Source organism: Pinus tabuliformis, chromosome 9 (genome assembly GCF_031772625.1).
Source record: "Pinus tabuliformis cultivar Carrire ecotype Pingquan chromosome 9, CPIR1, whole genome shotgun sequence".
Lineage (NCBI taxonomy): Eukaryota > Viridiplantae > Streptophyta > Pinopsida > Pinales > Pinaceae > Pinus > Pinus tabuliformis.
In genome coordinates, this window is record NC_142307.1 from 469,150,477 (window position 1) to 469,159,690 (window position 9,214).

Genomic DNA, 9,214 nt, shown 5'->3' on the forward strand with positions numbered 1-9,214 from the left:
ACTTGGGTTCTCATCTTGAAAAGGTCGGTTGACCAATAATGACAACCCTTCCAAGCCTCGAACTGCAAATCAAAAAGCATTAGAAATTACTAAAACTTGAATATTTTAATGACAAGGAGAATGAAATTTTAAAGCGTACCTATATAGTTCAACAAAGGAGAGAAAGGATCCATTTAGGGGACACTGTAAATGAACTCAAACCCTAGGCTTTGTCTTGCCTATATATCGATTCCCTATTGATCGTTGTATATAAGTTGGAATGGTGGTAGATTTTGTCATTTCTTACCGTGTCAGAGTTTCTTCTCTCTTTAGGTGTTTTTTTCTTGGTATTAAATCGAAGGAATTTAGCCATGGAAAGGCTCCTCAACTGTACTCCAACATTGGAAAGAAGACTAGAGATCTTCTTAACAAGGATTACAATTTCAATCAGAACTTTAGTTTCACTTCCTACACATCCACTGGACTGGAATTTACATCTACCGACGTTAAGAAAGGAGAGTTATTCTAGGATATATGAACAGTCAGCTGAAGAATGATAAAATCACAACTGCTATTAAAGTGGATACAAGTTCCAATTTGTTTGCTATTGTGACAATTATTGAACCAACAACAAGGTTTGAATGCAATTTTTAGCTTTATTGTACTAGATCAAAGATTTGGAAAGGTTGAGTTTCAATATCTGCATGATTATGCAGGGGTCAATACAAGCCTTGGCTTGACACCATCTTCAATAACACATTTCTCAGGAGTAATTGGAAACAAGACTTTCTCTGTACAGTTCAGTGTTGTTTAACTTTAATTTTTTAATTTTTAAATATTTCTAATTGAATTATGTTTTAAAAGTTTTATTTTTACAATTTAAATTTCCTATTATTGTGTATTTTGCTTTTAATTTCATAAAATTTTATGGAAATCTATATTTTAATAATAATTTTTAATTAAAAATAACTTTTAATCAAAAATATATTTTTACATGTATAAAAAGTGAGATTCATGGGTGAAGAGCTAAAAGATTTTCACAATGTATAAGGTTTTATATCCATGAAGATGGAAATGTTTTCTATAATGAAAAGGTAGATTAAGGTAGTAATGTGTCACAAATAAAATTATTGATGATGATTACTCTTTATTAAAATAAAATTAATTTATTTAATTTTAAGAAAAGTGAGAGATGATTTTTTTTTTTAAGATTTTACTTTTGTATTAAAAATATTAAGAGGAGTATTTCAAAATCATTATCAATTTAGTGATTTGATAGGCTAACAAGGTTGGTATTGTGACAAATATTTTGAAATGGTGGTTGTGTTGACCTAGGTTGTCATTGATGTCAATATGGAAATATTCTAGATACTAGATGATGACATGAAACCAAGGGGAATGTTGGGTCCCTATAATACTAATGATTACCCCATTACTATTGTAGTTATACCCCTTATTAATATTGTTGTGCCCCTATTGCCCCCATATTGTTATTACTGTGCCCCATAGAATCCCTCTATTGTTATTTTTGTGGCTTTATATTATTATTGTTAGGTCGGTTGGGTTATATTGTGACTCCTTAGACTCCTATATATAGAAAGGAGGTTTTGTCATTTGTATCATCCAAGAATTGTTCATTTATGTAATGTAAAGGAGGTTGCCCCCTGAAAGAGGCTGAATTCTAAGGCGTTGATCTATCTTTTCTATCTTTTCTTGAGCTGGTTTCATAACATTTGGTATCAAAGCTTTGGATTCTAGGGTTTCGCTGCTCCAAATAGGTCATCGTGGAATTTTCGCTATAACTTTTTTTCTGTCACGTTTCAAAATCTAAAAAAAACACCCATTTGAGAAGACACCGCGCTAAATATCAGGTCCGAATTTCAGAGCTTTTTATGCTATATTTGCGAAGATATGATCTGAGGAAGTCGGTCTTCTTGCAGACTCCTGAATTACATTCCAAACAGGTGACCTGGGAAAATCATCATAACTTTTTCCCTGAGCATTGGATTGAAATTTCATAAGAAGGTGCAGAAAGAGGATGGACTTTAGTTTCTTGTATATATTTTTCAGAGCCAAAGGACGAAACAGTGACTCGTGGCACGTCGTACAAGTTCGCTCTACTGAACTAGTCTATAATCAGGTCATTGTGGGAGATTTCACATAACTCTTCCTTGGAGAATCCAAATTGGATCAGACTGGTGGCATTGGAAAGAGGACACATAGGGCTACCACAGGGTGCAATTTTAGAACTCGATGATCTAAAAGTACAGAGATACATCAGAGGCAATATCGAGCTCCTACAAAGTGAAAAAAAGGTGTGTAGATTCTTTTAAATTTTTGCTTAAGAGTGGTTTGAAAATTTATTTTGAAGGAATTCAAAGGGCTAGTAAAGCATTATTATCGATAACTGATGCCCCGAGGAAAGAAAATGCAAACACCTAGTAAGGAACCTGAAAGCTCTAGCATGACTCATGAAGAAGAAGAAGAAATGCTATATGATATATCAAAATTACAAGAACAAGTGCAACAAGTGTCACTTGCACAAAAAGCAACAGAATCTAAGATGGATGGTTTAAGGAAAGATGTAGAAGCTAAGATGGATGGTTTAAAGAAAGGTGTAGAAGCTAAGATGGATTGTTTAAAGAAAGGCGTAGAAGCTAAGATGGATGGCATGGAAGCTAAGGTGAATGGCATGGATGCTAAAATTGATGGCATGGATGATAAGATGGAAGAATTGAAGATAAATAAGAATACGTTGCTACAAGAAATGGTCACTATGTGTGAAAGGGTACTAAAGGAAACTCATGATGAGAACAAAAGAAATGTTAATCATGATTCCATAGACTCTAATGTTGGATCGAAGACTCACCATATTCCAAAAATCGATATGAGGAAGTTTGATGGCAAGGATCCCGCCACATGGATATTACAGATGGAGCAATTCTTCGATCTCAATAATGTGCAAAACACACAAAAGGTACGTATGGCAACTTTATATTTGGAACCAAATCAGTTTGTATGGTATCAATGGCTTTGCTCTCGTAAACAATTTATCACTTGGGCAATTTTTACGGAAGAATTGATAGCACATTATGAGGATACAAAAAGCAACACTTTTTTTAGCCAATTGATAAGTCTCAAACAAAAGGGTTCAATAATGGAGCACATTGAGGAGTTCCAAAAATTGAACATAAGGGTAAAAGATATTCCAGAGGAGCATAGGATTGATGTGTTCATAGGGTCTTTAAAGGATAATATCCAACATGATGTTCGCCTTTGGGAACCTGATTCATTAGAGAAGGCATTCGGTTAGCAAGAAAAATGGAAAGCAAAATTATGGCAACCAGGAAGCATACCACTCACAACTATAAAGACGGAAGTGTTGTTGCCCCTAGTCTTCCACAACCTATAAGGTTGACACCTCAACAATTGGAAGAAAAAAGAGCAAAAGGGCTTTGTTACAGTTGTGATAGCAAATACACTAAAGGTCATAAGTGTGCTGAGAAGAAATTATTCTACATAGATTGTGAAGAGGAAGAAGAAAAGGAGCAAGAAAGGTCAAAAGAAGAGGATATACTCCAGGAACAAAGCCTAGATGAAGAACAAATAAATCCGACCATATCTTGTAATGCATTGGCGGGAATTACCACTCCTCAAACCATCAAGATAGAAGGACAAATCAAGAAGAAAAAGGTAATAGTGTTGATTGATTCAGGAAGCACCCACAATTTTATTCATTGTAAGGTAGCAAAAGAATTGAATTGCTTCCTATATCCAGCACCAGAGTGTCAAGTGATGATTGCAAATGGAGGAACAATAAATTGCTCTGGAAAGTGCCATAATATCAAGCTATCCATGGGAGAATATGTATTGACTAACCCAATGCTTTCCATTCCAATGGGAGGTGCTGATGTTGTACTAGGAGTCCAATGGCTACAATCCTTGGGTACAATAGCTTTTAATTTTCAAGAACTTTTCATCAAATTTTCTACGAAGGAAAGGAAGTTGAATTAAGGGGTATTGCAGGGAAATCAGGAAAGATAATCAGCTCTAATGGTATGAAAAGCTTCTAAAAAAGGAACAAAGAGGTGTAATTGCACAATTATGTTCGCTAGATGTTTCCACATCGGAATCATCTATTTCTCCAGATCTCCAAAAAGTCCTGGACAATCATTCCAAGGTATTTGAGACTCCCAAAGGTCTCCCACCTATGCGTGATCATGATCATGCTATTCATCTGATTCCAGGAAGTGTTCCTCCAAACATCAGCCGTACAGATATCCCTATGTCCAAAAAGAGTGAAATTGAACATATGGTTGCAGAAATGCTAGAGGCTGGTATAATTCAACCAAGTCAAAGTTCTTTCTCTGCTCCAGTAGTATTGGTGCACAAGAAGGATGGATCATGGCGCATGTGTTCGGATTATAGGGAGCTCAACAAGCTCACTATTAAAGATAAGTTCCCCATTCCTGTCATTGATGAATTACTGGATGAATTGCATGGATCAATTTACTTCACCAAGTTGGATCTTCGTTCAGGATATCATCAAATCAGAATGAAGACTGAAGACATTCCGAAAACAGCATTTAGAACTCATGAGGGTCATTATGAATTTTTGGTCATGCCTTTTGGCCTTACCAATGCACCTTCAACATTTCAAGGTTTGATGAATTCAATTTTCAAACCATTCCTTAGAAAATTTGTGTTAGTATTTTTTGATGATATACTAATCTACAGCAAGTCTTGGAAGGATCATGTTGAACATGTTGACAGGGTGCTACAACTATTGGAGGAGAAACAATTATATGCAAAAAGATCCAAATGTTTCTTTGGAGTCCAGGAGGTGGAATATTTGGGTCATATTGTATCTCATGAAGGAGTTAAGGTAGACCCTAGCAAAATTAAAGCCATTAAGGAATGGAAAATCCCCACATCCATAAAGCATCTGCGAGGATTTCTCGGGGTTGACAGGGTATTATCGCAAGTTTGTTAAGAATTATGGGAGAATAGCAGCACCTCTAACAACATTATTGAAGAAAGATGCATTTTCATGGACTCCGGAAGCAACAAAGGCCTTTGAACATCTTAAAGAGGCAATGTGCCAAGCACCGGTCTTAGCTACACCGGACTTCACAAAAACCTTTATTGTGGAATGTGATGCTTCAGGAAATGGAATTGGTGCTGTTCTAATGCAAGATGAAAGACCCATTGCTTTTGAAAGTCGTCCAATCAAGGGAAAGTTTTTAAGCAAAGCTATTTATGAGAAGGAAATGTTGGCAATACTCCATGCACTTAAGAAATGGCGACCCTACCTAATGGGAAGACACTTCAAGGTAAAAACGGATCATGATAGCCTTAAATACTTTTTAGAACAAAGATTATCCTCTGAAGAGCAACAAAAGTGGGTCACAAAGATGTTGGGTTATGACTTTGAAATCATCTACAAAAAAGGGAAGCAAAATGTGGTGGCAGATGCACTCTCAAGAAAGGATGAGGATGTGGAAGCATTGTTGTGCGCCATTTCTATTATCCAACCAGATTGGATAAACGAAGCAAGGGAGGAATGGAAGAATGACGAAGAAGTGTGGGCACTTATTCGAAAGTTACAACAAGATTCCAGTACGTCTGATACATTTAGCTGGCAAAATGATTCGTTATGGTACAAAGATCGCTTATACCTCTGTAAGAATTCCCAGCTAAAACAAAAGATTCTTATGGAATTGCACACTTCTCCCTTAGGAGGGCACTCAGGATTTTTAAAAACTTACCACAGGGTTAAGAAGGAATTTTTTTGGGATGGCCTTAAATCAGATATTCAAAAGTTTGTGGCGGAATGTTTGGTTTGCCAACAAAATAAAGTTGAAACAATTAAGACATCGGGTCTATTACAACCTTTATCCATTCCAAGCCAACGTTGGGAGGAGGTTTCAATGGATTTTATCACAGGTTTACCCAAGTCTGAGGGAAAGAGTGTCATCATGGTGGTAGTTGACAAACTTACCAAGTATGCACACTTTTGTGCATTATCACATCCATTTAAAGCCAGTACAGTTTCTACTGCATTTATGGAAACAATTCAAAAGCTACATGGAAACCCAAAGATTATTGTAAGTGACAGAGATCCCATTTTCACTGGAAATTTTTGGACAGAATTATTTTCTTGTCTTGGTACTCAGTTAGCTCATAGCTCATCTTATCATCCTCAATCTGATGGGAAAACTGAGATAGTAAACAAATGTTTGGAAGGATATCTTCGTTGCTTTGTATCTGATAAACAGACACAATGGGTCAAATGGTTGCCTCTGGCTGAATGGTGGTATAACACTTCCTTCCATACAACAACAAAAATGACCCCATTTATGGCACTTTATGGGTATCAACCACCATCCATCACATCATATTTAAGAGAAAATTCTAAGGTTCAGGCAGTGGAACATCACATCGAACATCAACAACAAGTCCTCCAACTCTTAAAGGATAACCTCGTGTTGGCACAGAATAGAATGAAACAACAGGCAAATCAACATCGCAGTGAAAGAAGTTTTGATGTAGGTGATTGGGTATTCCTACGGCTACAACCATATAAGCAAATGTCCCTCAAGCAAGCTAAGAAAGATAATAAATTATCCAAAGTATTATGGTCCGTACAAGGTGTTGCAAAAGATTGGTACTATGGCATACAAATTGGAGCTTCCTGCAGCTTCTCGATTGCACCCAGTTTTCCATGTTTCATGTTTAAAGAAGGTTATAGGCGACAAGCTCCCAGTTCAAACAATATTGCCAGAACTTGACGAGGAAGGAAAAATTATATTGGAACCGGAAGCAGTCACAGAAACAAGAACTCGACAGCTACGAAATCGATCAATTTCGGAGTATCTTATCAAGTGGAAGAACTTATCTGCTGAAGATTCCACATGGGAGGATGAGAATTTTATACAGAAGTATCCAGAACTACTCAAGTGTTGAGGACAACACTTTTTTGAAGGAGAGGGGCATGTTGGGTCCCTATAATACTAGTGATTACCCCATTACTATTGTAGTTATACCCCTTATTAATATTGTTGTGCCCCTATTGCCCCCATATTGTTATTACTGTGCCCCATAGAATCCCTCTATTGTTATTTTTGTGGCTTTATATTATTATTGTTAGGTCGGCTGGGTTATATTGTGACTCCTTAGACTCCTATATATAGAAAGGAGGTTTTGTCATTTGTATCATCCAAGAATTGTTCATTTATGTCATGTAAAGGAGGTTTCCCCCTTGAAGAGGCTGAATTCTAAGGCGTTGATCTATCTTTTCTATCTTTTCTTGAGTTGATTTCATAACAGGGAAGCAGAGCAGATCCATGAAGAGAAAGGAGCAAGGCATCAGGAAATAAGCCATGAGCATGAGTCTGTTACAGAGGAGTTAACAAAGGAGGCATATCAAAGCATATTGCAGAATATTAGAGCAAGAGAGGCATATTGGAAAAGGTAGAAGCCATCAAGGTATGAAGGTATCAGAGGAAGTCTTTGAAAGATATTGCCAAGCCAAAGGAGCCACATTAGAGCAAGAGGAGCCACAATCAGAGCTATAAAAGGAGCCATATATATATGTCATATATATATTCCAAAGAAGAACATATCGGAGTAGAAAACAGAGCAAACCGAGGAGCAAATGGAGAAAAAAGAGCTATTAGAGAGCATATCAAAGGAGCAAAGAGAAGACAGAGCCATCGGAGGGAGAAAACAGAGCTATCGAATTTCAGGAGGAGTCTTATCGGGAATAATTTATGTCAGCCAAAGAAGAGCAGAATACATATATGTAGAAGAGTAAAAGGAGCGGACCTGTATGTAATCTATGTATATGTGAAATACACTATCGAGATCTATCGGAGCAAAGTATGGCAAAGAATGCCAAAGAATACACTATCGGGAGCAAATAAACTATCGGAGGCACAAACACACATATATAGGCATTTACACTATCGGAAGCGGAAATCATAGTTGTATCCGAATACACTATCGGATCGATGATATTGAGATCGACGGGTTCGGTTATATGCCATCACCCCAAAACCCCCGATTGCGATATATATATATATATATATATACATATACATACACACACACACACACACACACACACACACATATATATATATGGACCCATGGACCATTACAATGTGATTGGCGGAAATCAAGTTATGGGTTAAGTCAAAGAGCGGAGGAGTATATACACGAACCTGAATGGGTTATAGCAACAACCATATATAACATTGCGTCTGCCTACCGGGACTCTCATATCCCAATGTATAAAGGGTTGTCACCCCCGAATCACCGATTGTGATATATATGTATGGACCCGACAAAGGCATCAAAATAGCCTATAATATTATCACGTCCGTCATATCGGGAGTCATGTATCGCATATATTGTAAATCCTTGTCCCCCCCCCCCAAGTGTCAATTGCAATGTATGTTGCGGACCTAATGCAACATTGCGTTTTGTTTTAATATCATATCACATCTGCAGGTGAGTCGACCATTAGCCATCGGGAAGCTGCGATTGCCAATTGTGACATTTGTAGCAGACCCAATATAGGAATAGATGCGGATGTAATGTTATATAAAGTCCGCCCTTTAACGTTGCGGCTGGTTTTTTCTCATATATTCCTGTGTATTTGAATATTTGCATTGCGCAGGGTTTGAAGGCAAAAATGCATTAAGAAACTCTCCTTATAGTTCAGGAGGCCTAAATGATGCCAATTGCTATTGCGATGGTGACATGGTAGGCATGTGGGTCCGTCGTGATGGGTACAATCTCTTCGTTAAATTGTAAAGTCCTGTGTATGCCTATGGTTATTTGAAAAAAGGAGCCCAGTTACAGTTTTAACTTGGAACATGCTTTCTCTGTGTATTTCGGTCCTCTCTTATGAATGAATGTGTGATGTGAGCATTGGTAAACCCAAATATACCGAGGAAGCCAAAGGATCGAGAAGTCAAAGAAGCAATCCAGCGCAAAGGAAGCCACATCAACCAAAGGATCAAGCGAGGCAGAGGAAACTATAGAGACCTAGGAGGAAGCCAAAGAGCCAACGAAAAAGAGGAAACCGACAGTTAGAGGCATCAGGAATGTATACAATAGGAAAAATAGAGAACAAGGGGTGTTCAACGTTGTTGTAAGAGTTGGAGGAAACAGAGGCAGCTAGTAGGGTCTAGCAAAACAAAACAAAAAGGGCCAAAGGACCAACAGG